Raw genomic sequence first — 11,507 nt, forward strand, 5'->3', positions numbered from 1 at the left:
CATTAAACTTAAAGCTAGTCAATATAGTTTCTGTGCATTGCCTATATATTACCATTTCAGTTATCCCTTGACCTTTTCTAACAGGCAAGAAAAAATCTTCAGCTATACCATGTAGGTGAAGAAATGGAACAACAATTAATATTTTGAAATACCCTACCCTGCAAAGTAATAGGCTAAATACACTCTCCACCATCTTTAGGTTTTTATTTTTCCTAATCAACATCTCCCAGACTTGTATTAGGGCTAGGCTGTATTGTCTCAGAGTTGTGGATGCTACAGATTCAGCACAGAGATTGGGATAAAGTTCAAGAGGGATTAGGATTAGCCACTAGAAAGCATATGATATAGAGTCATGTGTTTGCCACATTTGCCAGTCTCAGGAATGGCCTTCAAGTGACATGTCTGTCATTCCCTGAGTATTCACTAGAATCTTAAATGGTCTACATCTTTTCTAAAATTACAACAGGCATCTTCCTTTCATTTCAGCTAATAAATTCAGCTGCTAATTATTTTTCCAGCTTTATTAAGATATGTAATTGACATATGGCACTGTGTAAGTTTAAGCTGTATAACATGATGATCTGATATACATATATATTGCAAAATGACCACCACAGTAAGATTCATTAGCATGCTCGTTATCTCACAGTTAGCATAGTGTGTAGTTATAATTTTTAATAGCTATTCTTTAGCAACTTTCAAATATATAACATAGTTTTGTTAACTATAACATTAGATTCCCAGGCTTTACTCATCATAGAGCTGGAAAGTTGTACCTCTTGACCACCTTCATCCATTTCCCCATCCCTGAACCCCTGGCAACCACCATTCTACTCTCTATATCTGAGTTTAGTTTTTTTTTTTTTAATTCCATGTAAAGGTAAAATCAGGGAGTATTTGTCTTTCTCCAGCTTATTTCACTTAATATAATGCCCTCAAGGATCATTCATGTTTTTGGAAATGGCAAGATTTCCTTTTCCATGGCTGAATAATATTCCATTATACAAGGTCTATCCAGAGAAAGTTCAGCCATTGTTAATATAACCAGATCAATTTGTGTGGCATCAGTGTAACCTGGCAATCAAAGAGAGTGGACTGGAATGTGCATTCATGAACAATGATGACTTCACTGTACTAGTCAGTGGGGGCAGTAGATACTGTTGACTGAGCATGTGTACTGCGTGGCTGTCACATTCAAAATGACTGAGTGAGCAGAGCCACAAATCTGCTCCAAATTTTGTTTTAACCTAGAACAGTCCTCTGCAGAAACTATTTGGATGATTCCTAAGGCTGCAGCTATGGGCAACTGGTGATTTTCAGGTTCATTACGGCAGCACCCTGACTCAGGTACTGACGTCTTGTGCAGAGTGTTTTGGCAAAACATCTGTTTATGAAACCAGGGAAGGTGGTGCTGATCCTGGCTGGATGCTACTCCAGATGCAAAGCGGTCATCGTGAAGAACATTGATGATGGCACTTCAGACCACTCCTACAACCATGCTCTGGGGGCTGGAATTAACCGCCATCCACGCAAAGTGACAGTTGCCATAGGCAAGAAGAAAATCATCAAGAGGTCTAAGATCAAGTCTTTTGTGAAAGTTTATAGCTACAATCACCTCATGCCCACAAGATACTTTGTGGATATGCTCTTTGGACAAAAGTGTCATCAACAAGGACATCTTCAGAAACCCTGGTATGAAACGCAAGGCCTGACAGGAAGCCAAGGTCAAGTTCAAAGAGAGGTACAAGAACAGCAAGAACAAATGGTTCTTCCAGAAGCTGTGTTTTTAGGTCTTTTTTGTTTCAGTCATTTAAAAAATAAATGTTCAGGTGACTCGGCCCCCCTACAGCCCAGATTTGGTGCCCTGTAACTTCTGGCTTTTCCCAAAACTAAAATTACCTTTGAAAGGGAATAGATTTCAGACTGTGGATGAGATTCAGGAAAATATGACAAGGCAGCTGATGGCCATTCCAACAAAGGATTTTGCAGAGTGTTTTAAACAGTGGAAGAGACATGGAGAAAACTGTGTAAGGTTCAAAGGTGACTACTTTGAAGGAGGCTGAGGCATCATTGTCCTATGTACAATTTTTCTTGTATCTTTTTCAATGAATGTTTCTATCATATTTCATGGCTGGACAATTTCTAGATATATCTCATATATGTGCATGTATGCATTTGTATGTGTATATATGTATATTTTTTATATTTTTACATTTTTTTGCTTATTCACCTAACAATGAACAGTTAGGTTTTCCACTTCTTTGCTATTATGAATAATGCTGCAATGAATAGAGGGGTGCATATATATATTAAAGATAGTGATTTCATTTCTTTTGGATAAATACGTAGAAGTAAAATTGCTGGATCATATGGTAATTCCATTTTTAATTTCTGAGTAATCTCCATACCATTTTCTACAGTGGCTATATCAATTTACATTCCTACTAAGAGTGCACAAGTATTCTCTTTTCTCTTCATCCTCACCAGCACTTATTATTTTTGTCTTTTTGGTAGTAGCCATCCTATTGGGTATGAGGTGATATCTCATTGTGATTTTGATTTGCATTTCTCTGATGTCAAAATCCTTTGCATGTACCTATTAGCCATTTGTGTATCTTTGGGGAAAAAACATCTATTTAGATCTATTGTCCATTTTATAATTGGATTATTTAGGGTTATTTTGCTATTGAGTTGTAAATGTTTTTATATATTTTTATATTAACTTCTGATCAGATATATTACTTGTAAATAACTTCTTCCATCCCATAGATTGATATTTTCATTTTGTTGATCATTGCCTTTGCTGTGCAGAAGCTTTTAAATTTGATGTAGTTCCATTAGCTGATTTTTGTTTTTGTTGCTAGTAATTTGGTGTCATACCCCTGCTCAGGTAAGGCTGCAGGCTGTGTTTAGCAAACTGGCAGGGTTATTTGCTAGGCAACACTGCTAAGTGGGGTGGTTTAAGTTGAGCTCTGCAGCTGGGCAGTACCATAGGCTGGACTCTGAGTCTAATCAGAGCCACTCTTCAGGTGCCTGGGTATGTGGGGCCAGGAGCTATATGCTCAACAGTTAGGCAGGACTAAGAATTTGCTCCCTTATCTGAGAAAACCTTAGGATGTGCTTCATAGCTGCCAGGCATCTGTGGATAGGCTTCCCAAATGGGCAGGACTGGAGGCTATGCTCAGCAGTTGGATAGGACTATAAATTTGCTCCCTTGCACAGGCAGGGACATAGAATGGGCTCCATGCCATGGGGACCCAAATCAGGCAGCAGTACCATCCAAACACCCTGCCTGATTGAGGCCACTGGCTCATCTCTGTAGATGGGCAGATCCACTGGCTGCTTAGGTATCACTGCAAGCAGAAATGTGGTCCACCAAGGTCTGAGTCCTAGTGGCTCTAATCCCCCTCCCTGCTTTTCCATCTCTATCTGATCCTCACTGGTCTAGTCCAGTATTTCCCCTAGTGGTTCCTGTGAGGTAAGACATGAGTGAGACTCCTGGGAAGTGTCCCACAATGCTGGGGGAGTGGGTGTGCACCTGGGGCTCTTTTTTCCTAGGAACCATAGTCCCAGGGTGTGCTGTCTGTGCACCACTGTGTTGGCCTGCAGGATGAGCAATGCAGTTAGAGGGTAGCTGCTCCTCTTACTCTTCTAGTGTAGTCCTTCTCAGTCTCTAGTCCAGGGGGTCAAAGCTTCAACCTCAAGTCCTGGGATTCTCTCAGTTGTATCTTGTCTATGGAGACTTGCTAGCTGGTCTTATGGGGACGACTAAGTCTGGAACAACCTGTGTTGCTGTCATAATGATGTTACTTCTGGTTGCCTAATATTAGTAGAATGTACTTCATTTTTCACTTAAAATTTTCAGAGTGTGCATCATATTCTTTTTAGAGGCTTCCTGGCTATACCAACCTCATTTGGTCTGGTGTCTTTAAACTATGAGGGTGTTGGGGGAGTTAGCTCACAGTATGAGCTCTTATTCTCAGCTTCATAGTAGATCTTTATTTTTTAATCATAAAATCTCTCAAACATATAAATCACTTAAGCAATGCAGAAATGAATATGATAAAGGTCTGAACTTGGGTTTAGAATTAAAATTAGAGTAAGAGACTGGGATGTAGTAACATTAAGGTTCATCAATGATATGCTTTACTTGTAATAAGCAGTGATTTTGCATTTTGATTGGGCTGACTTAATGCAGCATGAAAATGCAATAAACTAATCTGACCATCAAATAGGAATGTTCCTCTTGGAAAGTTGGCTGTGAAAGTAAGAAGAAAGGGAAATAGTCAGATGAGTCTGCACAGTTGAGGGTTTATAACATTTTTGTCATTGCTCGCAATTAAAGGCGACTCGTGCGATATGTAAAAGCTGGGAAAAGGAGAGACTACTGACACAACTGGGATTAAATTTAGATGGAAAGCAAAGCAGAGCCAATCCCTCTCTTGCCCTTCTGTTGTGCAGGGTGAATGTTCCTGGCTTTCTTTAAGGTACCAGATGGAAATCACAAGCAACACTCCTTGGTGTCTCACTGGCTCATTATCTCATGGCCACCTCACGTCTTTATATACTATGTCACTTGATCTATGAACTATCCAGCATATTTAGACTTCATTGTCCAGTTTATTGGCTCCATCATTGACCATCATGTGTGGTATTTAGTTGTTGAGGTATTTTCAACACCTTATGAATACTTTTTCTATATAAAGAAAAGCGTTTATTCAAGGCAACTAGTCATAGAAAAAAAGAATATGCTCTCTAGAGTTCCTGTAATATGCATTCCCTTAATGAAACCAGACGTGTCCACTTGCATTCATTTCATGCATAATCAATCAAAGCAACTTAGACCTGTAATTTTAATACACCAATTATTTTCTAAAGAAAAACATCTTGCTTTGTATGCAAGAAAATAATTTGTGCCTATTTAAAACTATGCATTTTTTACATGGGTTTGAAATTTTATTATCTAAGAAAGCCATTGTACTTACAAGGCAACCGCTTTGGTATTGCTGCAGAAGTTTGGGGCCAAATAAAATTTGTAAATTATTTCTTATAAATCATTTTCACTTTGTAGATTTGTCCATTGCATTAACATTGGATTATGTGAACTGCATATTATTGGATAGTTTTATGACCCATAAGCAAGAACTCTTATACAGATTAGTAGTAGAAAACTTCATAAAAAAAGAGACAAACCTGCTTCAGGCTGTAAAATATACTACTTACTTATTGGCTCTTTTTACTACCACTTATGAGCTCATTGTTATATAAATAAAAGGTAATCTCCAATTTTAAACTAAATGATTATTTATATTATTTAAAATGCTATTCACTAGGTTTTAAAAAAATTTTTTGAGTAAAAATTACTCATGGACCCACCAGAGATAAAAGTGCTAAGATTTTATTTTCCACAGAATTTGGAAGTAATGATGAGATAAAAAATCTATTGTATAAGAGAAGGATATTTGGCTAAGAACATAAATATAAAGTATAATTGGTAGATTAAATTGGGTTTAGAAGTGTTTGGAAATGTTGTATGTATAATGGTACCAGAAATGGTATGAGTTAATAAAGGGACAAATTGGCAGAAACAGATAAGGTGGCAAAGGCTGCACAACACTTACATTTTGAGATAAGAAAGGAGTGATCCAAGAACTCATTTTTGAGTTGAGCTAAATGAAACAAGGGTCCAGGTAAGATAAAACCAAGCAGGTACAACTCCTTTTGCCCCAATTATATATTTCTCTAGACAATGATAATACAATGAAAAATCCCACATGCATTTCAAGTAAGCAGTAATTATAGGCAAAGCCATGTGTGTTCTAGAAAGTCTCACCTGGGGGAAGGAGAAATTTGAGAGGGCTTGCTCAGTAGAAAAACAAGGATAACAAGGGTAATGGATTTGGGTTCTAAGTAAGACAAATTTTTTTGATCCCCACAGATGCAAGAGGCAGATTAGTACAAAAAGTGTGCACTAGTGATGTTTCAAAGTGTGGCTTCCCAATTTTGACTGTCTGGGTTCAAATCCTGGTTGTATAAGAAGCCCAGGCTTTTAGTTTTCTTGGTAATAAAATGGGAATAGTTACAGTTGTAGTGATGATTGTAAGAATTAAAAGATGTAAAACATTTAAAACAGTACTTGCTTCAGTAATTCAATAGTACAGTATTGATCAAACTGGTGGTTCATGTGGGTTTTATGAAATGGCTTGGGTTACTATGAAGGGAGGACTTTTCACTTGATTACTTTTGCTGCTTAAAAAAACTTTTTTTTTTTTTGCTTTTTTCCCCCTGACTAAGGGATTGGAATAAGGAAATGAGAGCCAGCATTTTTTTATTTTAACATTAGTGGTGCCCTAACATACATGTGATTTGACTTTTGATTTTTTTACTTAATATTACAATAAAAATTTTCCTATTCCAGACTTTTTCATAATATTGACAATGTTAAAGCTTAATATTATGCTTAATATTGATATATGCATAATAGCCCATTGTTTGATTGTATCATCATGTACTTAACTTTTGTTGACTAGTGGAGATTTTACGGAATCTGATATTATAGTACTATAAATAACATGGAGATGCGCATCTCCTATTTATTCATTACTTCAGCATCTGTTTATTGAGTTCCTACTATGCTTCAGGCACTATCCAAGGCACTGGAGATAGTAACAAATTTAGAATAAACTTTGGTCTACATCTCTGATTTTTAGTAGGATCTCATTATTCAACTTCAACAATTACCAGAACTTTGTCCATTGCTTTTTAAGAAAATATCAGTCTCCCTGACTGATGTGGCTCAGTTGGTTGGGTGTCATCTGGCAAAACAAAAAGTCACCAGTTCAATTCTCAGTCAGGACATTTTCCTGGGTTGTGGGTTTGGTCCCTACTTAGAGCATGTGTGAGAGGCAACTGATTGATATTTCTCCCTCGCATTGATGTTTCTTACCCTCTCTTTCTCCCTCCCTTCCCCTATATCTAAAAACAAGTAAATAAAATGTTTTTGGAAAAAGAAAATGCAAGTCATTTTCTGCTGAGTAGGAGGAGATGAGCACAATCAAAACTTCTGAATATCATTTTCACTTTATTCAAGGGTAGAAACTTCACTTGATTTTAAGGTAATTTCTCTTTTATTATATCTGGTTACTGTATAAAAAAGTGTTTTTCGGAACACACATACATACATATATAGAAAGGAGCAAAATCCTTACTTGAAGATAAATTCAGCAAATCAAGTACTAAAGATGAGTTTTTAAAAAGGTATTAATATATTAATATAATACTATGGTCAGGGATATTCAGTATGGGAAGAATGATTTCCAGCACCCTCAGATAGATACACCAGCATCAGTAGAAGCATAGTACAAACTCACATTGGGTACACTGGTTATATTTCTATATGTAGATAGATTTGATCGAATCAAACAACAAATAGTTATAATCTGGAGCCATTATGGATCCTTTGATAAAGTAAAATGACTTCCTCTAAATGATTGTTAGATAAAATATTTTAAACAGTCTTATTTTCTAATGCAAGTATTCCTGTTTTAGTGAATAAAGAGAATGCTTGGGGAGAATATAATGCTGATCTTCAAAGAGTTGAGTCTGCCTAGAAGAGGTATTACACTTACCTACTCTTATTGCTGAGGTCAGAGCTAGGACAAATGATGTATAATGCCAGGAAGTGGACTTCACATCAACTTAATAATACATACATACATACATGCAAAACTTAACTTTTTTTTTAAGTAGAGAGGGGTTCCATGTAAGATAGTGAGCTTCTAATCTGTGGACAAAGTTAAGCACAGGCTGGATAAATACTTTCTTGGGAGGCTGAAAAGGGATTTTCATAGTACAATGCTTATTAAGATCTGTGTGTGCCTCTCTGTGTATATGTGTGCATGTGTAATTGTGTATTTGTATTAAACTTTGACAACTAGAATTTTTGGTGTCCCCCCACCAAAAGACATGAAAAGACTAGGAACAACTTTAACACATCAGTAATATTGAAGTATAATCACCACTGTGGCATAATAATATCCCCTAAAGTTCTAAAAACTGTAGGCAGTTTATACATTATTTTCTTACTCTCCCTCAAGCCTTTTTTTGGGTCAGACTTTATGTTCATGAAAGACCCTCCTCCATACTCACAAGCAAAATTCCAACATGTTGCACCATTTTCATAAAAACAGTATCTCTGAAGCTACTCTACACTTTTTACCATTTGTCAAAAAAACAATTTATTCAGGTTAGTATGCATCAATGGCATTGCCATATAATTATGATTTAAAATTTAACATTATTTGTGATAGTTTCTAGTATACTAGTCTGAGTCAGCCTAACAGTGGTTATGGAAGGTACATTAGACTGGATCATTTCTAAGGGTTTAAAGCCACTTTCCTGACTTTTTATGAAAGGAGGGATATTTTTCTCCTGTGAAGATTAATTTATTTTAAAATTAACAAAACAAGGGAAAGACCTTCTAAAAATATTTTCCCAGAGACCTAGAGTGTTAACTAAAGATAAAATCTCAAACACATGTTTTTGAAAAAATAACAGCTACACATAAATTACTAATGCTTACATTAAAGAGTATGATCTACTCTGTCCTGAAGGGCACATGGTACAGAAAATAGAGTGGCAAAAGAATCCCATTTGCTTTGTCCATGCCCCACCTTGAGTTGAATGTACATATCCTGAAGAAACTGGAGAATCAGCACCTTATGTTTGATGCTTTTTATGTGACTGACAACTATAATTTTTTTCTAATTACAAATGCAATAAATCCTCATCATATAAAAATTGAAAAACATGCAAACAAGTTCAAGAAATCACCATTAACTCATTACTCAGAGATACTCTCTGTTGACTTGTTGGTAGATTTTCTTAGGTAGTGAATCTAAATTTCCCTGGCTTTGCAGGAATAGATGGTGTTAAGAACAAAGCATTATTATAAGTCAAAAACCAAACTTTTCTGTACATATTATCACTAATTCTATGGAAACCAATGTCTAACCTGGAAGTTAACAAGAAGGCATGCTTGATCAGGAGGAAGAAAAATGTGAGCTGGTAGCAGCATGGAGGGCTGCTGGGTGGAGGGGTACCATTTGAAAGGTGACTGTGCCCTAAACAAGGATTCCAAGAGGAACATGTAGTACACACTGATGTCAAAGTCAGAACAAAGAATCCTCAAGGCCTGGATCTGACAAGAGGCGGACCTCCCTGACACACTCATAATACCCAAGGTTCCAACCAAATCACATGGGACTATTTACCGTTGTGTTATGGAGGAGAAGGTTCTCTTTAAGTATCTGCTGGAATTCTGAGCAAAAGAGATAGCATAATTAGGGGCAAAATGGTCTTTCCCAATACCCTTTCTTTTCCATTCATAAATGGGCCTTAATCAGTCTGTGATTGTTAGTATGACTATAAATACAAAAGGCGAGATGTAATAATTTGTTCCTCCCCCTCCAAAAAAATAATTCCTTGGTTTCAGTAAAGCCCACAGAATCAGGAACTTTTAACACAGTAGAACTTTGCACTGAGGTGCCAGTTAGGAAATGATTAGGCATGGATAACCTTTATGCTGGAGAAGCAATTTACTAAGAGTGTGCTCTGGCTTGGAGCTCTTTACTATAATTCAATTTTTTTAAAAAAAAAGCATTTTCAAAATTAAGTGACAATATTCCAAATCATTCTGGAGGCTTCTTTCTATACACATCTATAAGGTAAAATGACTAACTAAAAGTTGTATAAGCCCCACCAAGAGATTTTTTTCACTAACATTTGCAAAATTTCTCTTCTCTTTATGAATTTGTACACATGTCCCCAATTAAAGAAATATAGTGTCTCTTGAAATATAGTCAAATTTTCTTTCCATTTTCACTCCAGTTGAAGGTGATGTGTTGAACTTCATCATGAAATTCAACATAATACCTTTTGAGCCTTATGAGAAATAATAAGGCTCTTAAGTTTACTATGATGTTCCAAAGCAAGTGAAGCAACTTTTGAAAGTTAGTTACTAATTATTTTGTAAACTGGGACAATTTGTCTCCTACAGATTAAGAATGTACAATATGTGGGAAAATCTGAAGTACTGATAAAGAGTAACCTGAATAAAATATATTAGAGTCAGATCTAAAAGTGTTGTAGCCAGTTATTAGGAAGCCACTACTTTGATGGTCAACAATGTTGAAAGAGGTACTTAATATCCAAACATGTCTCATCTCATCTATAACACAGGAGTTGTGGGTATTCTTTTAGTCTCACCAGAAGGATTATTTCATTGTCTTAACAAATTCCTCTCAGTTGTATATAAAACTTACAAGTAGGATGCTCCTTACACATTTACCAAAGCTGCAAATAAAATTCTACCTCCATCTTCCCCTTCTCCATGATTATGTCAATCTGAAACAAGAAAAGAAAAAAAAGTAATGCTCATTATTGTCTTCATCTGTGTACATTTGAACATTCCCTTGCTAGGGAGTGACTAATTTCATGTTTTATGCTATTCCCTGTAGCAGATAACACATTGTCAGGTGACAATTCTGTGCTCTACATGTTATTGTATTTAAATATACTTCTTGAAACTCAGCAACTCCCTTTATTAGGAAGTTTAAAATTTTGTATTCTTTTCTTGTTTAAGTTTTTGTCCTGTTGAAAGAAGCAGAATTGTAAGATGGTTTCCAAGATTCCTGTCCCTGGTTTAAATGCCCTATGTAATGCCCTCCCCTTGAGTGTGGGCAGAGCATGTAAATATAATGAAATATCACCCCTGTGAATAAGTTGCATTATATGGTAAAGGTATGAGATTTTAAAGACATAATTAAGGTCACTAATCAGTTCACTCTGTGTTAACGACAGGGTATTATCAAGGGTGAATGTGATCTAATCAAGTGATGTTTTAAAAGTGAGGTTAGAGGTCAGAGACAAATGTAGTCAGAGAAGCCTGCTTTGCCTAGCTTCAAAGTAGAGGAAATTTGCCATGAATTCTGCAGCTGCAAGGAGCTGAATTTGGTCAACAATCTGAGTGATCTTGGAAGGGGACTCCAAACATCAGATGAAACCACAGTCCTAGCTGATACCTCCGTTGTAATCTTTAAGACCTAAGCAAAAAATTCAGCTAAGCTGTGCCAAAACTCTTGACCCACAGCAACTTTGAGGTAATAACTTGACTTTGTTTTAAGCCACTAAGTTTTTGCTAATTTGTTTTACAGCAATAGAAAACCCATATGCCTTTTTTCTTATGCATGCATGCACATATGGTCTAAACCAGTCCTGTTTCTTTTAGCTTCATTGAAGTATACTTTACAAATAAAATTACAAGATATTTAAATTGTACATCATGATTTTTATTTAGATTTTATTTATTTATTTTTAGAGAGGGAAGGGAGAGAGGGAGAGAGAGAGAGACAGAGAGAGTGAGAGAGGTCAATGTGCAGTTGCTGGGGGTTATGGCCTGCAACCCAGGCATGTGCCCTGACTGGGAATTGAACCTGCAACACTTTGGT

General features: G+C 36.3%; 1 pseudogene; it reads left to right on the forward strand.

The window, feature by feature from the left end:
• The first annotated feature begins 1,390 nt into the window (after nt 1-1,390).
• LOC123815203 lies at nt 1,391-1,790 on the forward strand (annotated as a pseudogene).
• Nucleotides 1,791-11,507: the final 9,717 nt, after the last annotated feature.

The sequence above is a fragment of the Phyllostomus hastatus genome, unplaced genomic scaffold (assembly GCF_019186645.2).
Source record: "Phyllostomus hastatus isolate PE091 unplaced genomic scaffold, TTU_PhHast_1.1 phas_contig_17, whole genome shotgun sequence".
NCBI classification, from domain to species: Eukaryota; Metazoa; Chordata; class Mammalia; order Chiroptera; family Phyllostomidae; genus Phyllostomus; species Phyllostomus hastatus.